Source organism: Silene latifolia, chromosome 11 (genome assembly GCF_048544455.1).
Source record: "Silene latifolia isolate original U9 population chromosome 11, ASM4854445v1, whole genome shotgun sequence".
In the NCBI taxonomy this organism is placed as follows: Eukaryota; Viridiplantae; Streptophyta; class Magnoliopsida; order Caryophyllales; family Caryophyllaceae; genus Silene; species Silene latifolia.
In genome coordinates, this window is record NC_133536.1 from 43,318,411 (window position 1) to 43,325,028 (window position 6,618).

Here is a 6,618-nt window from a genome sequence, read left to right on the forward strand (position 1 = left end):
GGGGAAGGGGGACCAGTAATAGAGGACACCGAACCCATCAATGTAGGAACCGAACTAGAACCCCAAGAACTTAGGATAGGGACTACCTTGAGCTCTACCGAAAGGGCCGATTTCATAGACCTCCTAAACGAATTCAAATACCTTTTCGCTTGGTCCTACAAAGACATGCCCGGGATCGACAGGGATATCGCCGAACATAGAATCCCAATTAAGCCAGGTTTCAAACCTGTAAAACAGAAGCTTCGACGAATGAGAATGGAATGGGCTCTCAAGATTAAGGAAGAAGTCGATAAACAATTCAAAGCCGGGTTCATCAAAGTTTCCGAGTATTCTGACTGGGTAGCCAACATAGTACCTGTACCCAAAAAGGATGGGAGAATCCGTGTTTGTGTTGATTTTAGGGACTTAAACAAAGCAAGTCCTAAAGATGACTTCCCTCTACCACACATCGACATATTGGTGGACAATACTGCAGACCACGCATTGTTATCCTTCATGGATGGGTATGCGGGTTATAACCAAATCAAGATGGCCATAGAAGACATGCATAAGACTGCCTTTGTCACTCAATGGGGAACCTATTGCTATACGGTCATGCCGTTCGGGTTGATCAACGTCGGAGCTACATATCAACGCACCGCAACTACACTCTTACATGACATGATGCACAAAGAAGTTGAGGTATACGTAGACGACATGATTGTCAAATCCAAGGATAGAGAGGGACATATTGCGAACCTTCGCAAATTCTTCGCAAGGCTACAAAAGTACAACATGAGGCTCAATCCTCAGAAATGCGCATTCGGAGTAACGTCTGGCAAACTCCTGGGATACGTCGTTAGCCAACGAGGTATAGAAATAGACCCTTCCAAGATCAAGGCTCTGATCAAAATGCCACAACCCCAAACAGAAAAAGAAGTCAGAGGATTCCTGGGAAAAGTGCAATATATAAGTCGATTCATATCGAAACTCACCATGATTTGCGAGCCTATCTTCAAGAAGCTCAAGAAGACAGACCACACCATGTGGGATGATGATTGCCAAAAGGCATTTGACCGAATCAAAGAGATATTAGCTAAACCACCAGTGCTCATGCCACCTCAACGAGATCAACCTCTTGGTGTATATCTCACAGTAACCGAAACAGCCATGGGTGCCATGCTAGCTCAAACTGTAGGAAGTGAAGAAAGGGCTATCTACTACTTTAGTAAGAAGTTCTTGGAGTACGAGTATAAATACTCACAACTCGAAAAGACATGCCTCGCTCTTGTGTGGGCAACGAAGAAGCTACGCCATTACATGCTTAGCTACTCCGTCAAAATATACTCCAAAACGGATCCAGTCAAATACCTCTTCGAGAAACCCGTCCTCAACGGACGCCTGGCAAGATGGACTTTGATGCTCTCAGAATTCGACCTCAAATATGTGCCTCTGAAAGTTATAAAAGGTCGCGCCGTCGCCGAATTCTTCGCAGAAAATCCCATCAATGATGCATAAACGATAGACACTTGGTCATTTCCAGACGAGGATATACTCCAAACTGATGTAGACTCCTGGGACCTTTACTTTGATGGAGCATCAAACTTAAGAGGATTTGGAATAGGAGTGTTGCTCATTTCTCCTGAAGGCGAGCATACACAATTCTCTGTCAAACTCGACTTCGAGGTGACAAACAATGCTGCAGAATACAAAGCTTGTCTAATTGGACTACAAGCGGCAGTGAGCTTAGGCATCAAAACCTCCGAGTACATGGGGATTCATCCCTGATCATCAATCAAGTTACGGGATCTTGGAAAATTCGAAGCGAAAGCTTAGCACCTTATCAAGCTAGAATAGATCAAGTAGCCCAATTCTTTGATCACGTGACCTATCTACACCTACCTCGAGAAGAAAATCAATTTGCAGATGCTCTTGCAAAACTCGCATCTTTGATCAATATGCCAGATGACATGGTGGCAATGCCTTTGTGCATCGAACGACGGTCAGAGCCAGCATATGTCCACCAAATCACCGACGAAGAGGAAATCGCACAGGAACCCTGGTTCCAAGAAATCCTGAATTTCAAGCTCAACGGTACCTATCCACCGGATATGGACAAAAGGGGACAACGCGCTATACGCCTGCTAGCTTCCCAATACGTTCTCATGCAAGGAGAGTTGTACAAAAGAACACCTCTTGGTGTAATCCTACGTTGCCTTGATCATTCACAGGCGCGGAAAGTGATGGAAGAAGTCCACGATGGAGAATGCGGTCCTCACATGAGTGCGCCCATGATGGCGAAGAAAATCACACGTTTGGGGTATGTTTGGACCACAATGGAGTCCGATTGCATCAAGTACGTAAGACATTGTCACAATTGCCAAATCTTCGGGAACGTACAACATGTCCCTCCTTCATTGCTCTATACGATGACATCTCCTTGGCCATTTTCTGCCTGGGGAATTGACATAATCGGGAAGATAACCCCAGCCGGAACAGGAGGTCACTGTTTCATCCTAGTGGCAATCGACTATTTCACCAAATGGGTAGAAGCGGCTTCCTACACTAGTCTCACGGCCAAAAATGTGGCAAAGTTCATACAAAACAACATCATCTGTCGATATGGTTGCCCACATGAGATCATTAGTGATAATGGATCACATTTCCAAGCTGAGACTGAGCAATTGCTAGCCAAGTACAAAATTAGGCATCACCACTCTTCGCCCTATAGACCACAGACTAATGGCGCGGTAGAGGCGGCAAATAAAAACGTTGTCACAATTCTCAAGAAAATAATTGACAACTATCGAGATTGGCCAAGCAAGATACCCTTTGCTTTGTGGGGATATCGTACATCCGTTAGGACGCCCACTGGGGCTACTCCTTTCTATTTGACCTACGGCATGGAAGCTGTACAGCCAGTCGGGCTAGAGATACCATCCTTGCGTATTTTACTCGAAAGTCAAATCCCAGAAGCCGATTGGAAGAGGGATAGATATGAAGAACTCATCCTCCTGGATGAACGTAGGCTACTCGCCTTGCATAATGTCCAAACATATCAAGCACGTATCAAACGAGCTTTCAACAAAAGGGTTAGGCCAAGAAACATCAAGGAAGGAGACTTAGTACTCAAATCGGTTAGAGCTCTTTTACCTGTCGACCCACGGGTAAAATTCAAACCCAATTGGTTTATCGTCAAGTGATTGCTCAAATATTAATGTCTACCTCTTAGTTGTCATCTACGTGCCGATACGGTCGTTTTGACAGTATTTAGAGTACATTTGGAGTCCGGGCCTAAAACCGTCTTCATTTTCTGATAATCGTTAAATCCCGAGTCAGAATGTTCTGGAATGTTCCGGAGATTTCTATTCCATATTTTATAAATATTTCACAATCTTTAATCTTTTGTAAACAATTTCCCGTAATATTCATACAAGATATTAAGGAAAACCGAATTATCCCTTTATTCCATAATTTAAACACGGAAATCTTTCTTCCGCAGGAGGAAACCACTTGGGAACAGACGCAGCAGGTGTTGCGCCTCTTCCAAGAGACGCAGTGGCTGTTGCGCCTCTTCCCATGTCCTTTTCTGCGTATTTCTCGTATCTTTTTCATATCTTTCCGAGATTCACTTCCAAAGACTCTCCGAAAACCCTAATTCCTTCACGTGATTAGTATAAATAGGAGCCTTCGTTCCTCATATTTCTCACGCGAGTGTCCGCCCTTCTCTTCTCCCTTTGCATTCTAGACCTTTGTTCTTACTTTTTGGCGTCTATGTGCTTGAACATTCGACCACGTAAGCTCGGATCCTTCTGAGTACCAGCCTCGTTTGCATGACCGACCAATTTGACCGACTCCACATCAATCAACTTAACTAATCTAATCGTTTTCCTCTTACGAGGGCACTTTCATATTTGCATTATAGTTCGAGTCGAGCATCGCTAATCGATAACTTAGTCCTTCTCGTTTCGTCAAACATGTAAGTCTGAGGGTGTAAATCTCTCTTTTATCATTGTTATTTACCTTTTTGTATCATCAATTGTAAGGTTTATGTCGAAAATACCAATTAAAACCGATTTCTAAAACCGTGCTTTAAAACCTCTTTTTACGGATTTCCAGAAGACCAACCGTCGAGAAAGGACGCAAAGAATCGCTGCGCCTCTTGAAGGAGCGCAGTTCCTGCTGCGCCTCTTCGTGAGGCTGCCGCAGTTCCTGCTTCCTTTCTTCTTCCTTCGTCCTCTGTAATTCGTTGCTTTTATTTGTTTCGTTTGTTTCTGTTAATTCTTCGATACAATAGTCTAATAATTTCATATGTATATTATTCATCATCATTAACATGTTTAATTCGTCATTAATTCCCGACTTAAATCCCTTATAATCTCATATTGCGGGTTTTCGTCATTAAATTCAATCCGGGTTGTAGAAATTCAATTCGTTCATATTGAATTTCTGGAATTCGACCTTTTGATATATATTCATCACGTGTTCGTCGTCAATTTGTCAGTAATTCGCCATGTTTAATCTATTTCATTCACCCATGTCACTAATTAATCGTTTAATCATGTAAATAATTCGTTTAATTCCGTCTCATCTATGTTTATTGCTTTCATGACCATTAATCACATGTAAATAACCTATTAATCACTTTCATCCGAGTAAATATATTAATTAGTCCTTAAATTCACCAATTAATATTAACGATTTGCAGTTCCGGCTTCACAGCCAGAACTCACCCTTGGAACAGACGCAAAGAATCGTTGCGCTCTTCCAAAGGGCGCAGTCCTGCTGCGCCTGTTCCAGGTTGAGTTCTGCCTCTGAACTCCGTTGTTGCTTGACCTAGTTTAATTAGCTTACGTATAATTGACTATTTATCCGTATTATCGCCTTCTGTTCTGTTCGTTGTTTCTTTCTTTTATTTTTTTTTCTCAAATTGTCCGTTTTAAAGGTATTTTCGACATAAATCATTAATCCATTGTAATTATTGTAATTTTCATTATTGTAATTTTCTTTTATTGTATTATTTATCGCATTTGTATGATTCATTTGTATGCTTTCACATGTAATTGAACTTAAATCCCACTTCGACATTAATTGTATGCTAAATTAATTGCTCATCGACATAGCCTAATTCTCACATGTTAGTATTAAAACTTGGATGTTGCATTACATGCATATAATCGACGATATATCAAGTATAAATGATGTCCCTAATCATTAGTAGAGGCCGCTATCGAGGCGGGCGGGATTAGGTGTTCGATCAAAAGAGCTTCCTAATACGTACCCTCACCCCTTACTCCAGATCTCTGTGAACATCCGTGTTCATTGGCATCCACGAGAGTCATTCTAGATATAGAATGCTAAGGGTAACGATTGCTTGGTGTTCATGTCCCTACTTTGTGTCTTGACATGGCACGAGGTATTCGAACGGTTCCAATTTCCCATAAAAATTGGTGGCGACTCCAACAAAAATGCAAACGCTTGTTCTCTTCCTCCCAAGCGCTCCCGTGGGCCCCGCTGTCCACACCAGGAACAGGCGCAGCAGAGCTGCGCCCTCTGGAAGAGGCGCAACAGTTGTTGCGTCTGTTCCTTGGCTCAGTTCTGGCTGTGAAGCCGGAATTGCAAATCGTTAATGTTCGTTGGTTAATTTAATGATTGATTAATATTATTTACTCGGATGGAAGTGACTAGCAGGTTATTTACATATGATTAATGGTCATGAAAGCAATAAACATGGATGAAATTAATTAGGACGAATCAGTTACAAGATTAATAAGGTTATTAATTACAAATTAATAAACTAAACAAATTAATTAGATTAAACAGGTTATTAATGATGGACTAATGATGAATATGATAATAAACAGGTAAGAATATATCAAAGATCGAATTCCAGAAACTCAATATGAATGAATCGAATTTCTACAACCCGGTTTGACTTTAACGACGAAAACCCGCAAATATTGGTTATTTGGGATTTGAGTCGGGAATTTAATGACGGATTATATGTTAATGATGATGAACAATATGTTAAATTATCATGTGAACGAAATAAGAACAAACAAAGATGAAAGGAAATAAAAGGACGAAACCAACAGAAGACGAAGGAAGAAGGAGAGAAGCAAGAACGGCGACAACCTCAGGAAGAGGCGCAGCAAGTGCTGCGTCCTTTCCAAGAGGCGCAGCAGTTGCTGCGTCCCTTCTCGACATCTGTCTCCTGTTAATCCGTAAAAAGGGTTTAAACAAAGGGTTTTAGAAAACGGTTTTAATTGTATTTTCGACATTAATCTTACAATATGATTACAATAAATAAATAACAATAAATAAAAGAAGGATTTACACCCTCAGACTTACATGTTTGACGAAACGAGATGAACTAAGTTTATGATTAGTGATGCTCGATTCGAATGTACGACGAAAGTGCCCTCGTAAGAGGAATTAAAACAGATTGATTAAAGTTAATTATGGTGGAGTTGGTCAAATTGGTCGGTCATGCAAAACGAGGCTAGTACTCAGAAAGATCCGAGCTTACGTGGTCGAAAGTTCAAGCACGTAGACGCCAAAAAGTAAGAACGTGGTCTAGAATGCAAAGGGAGAAGAGAAGGGCGGACACTCGCGTGAGAAATATGTGAGACCGAAGGT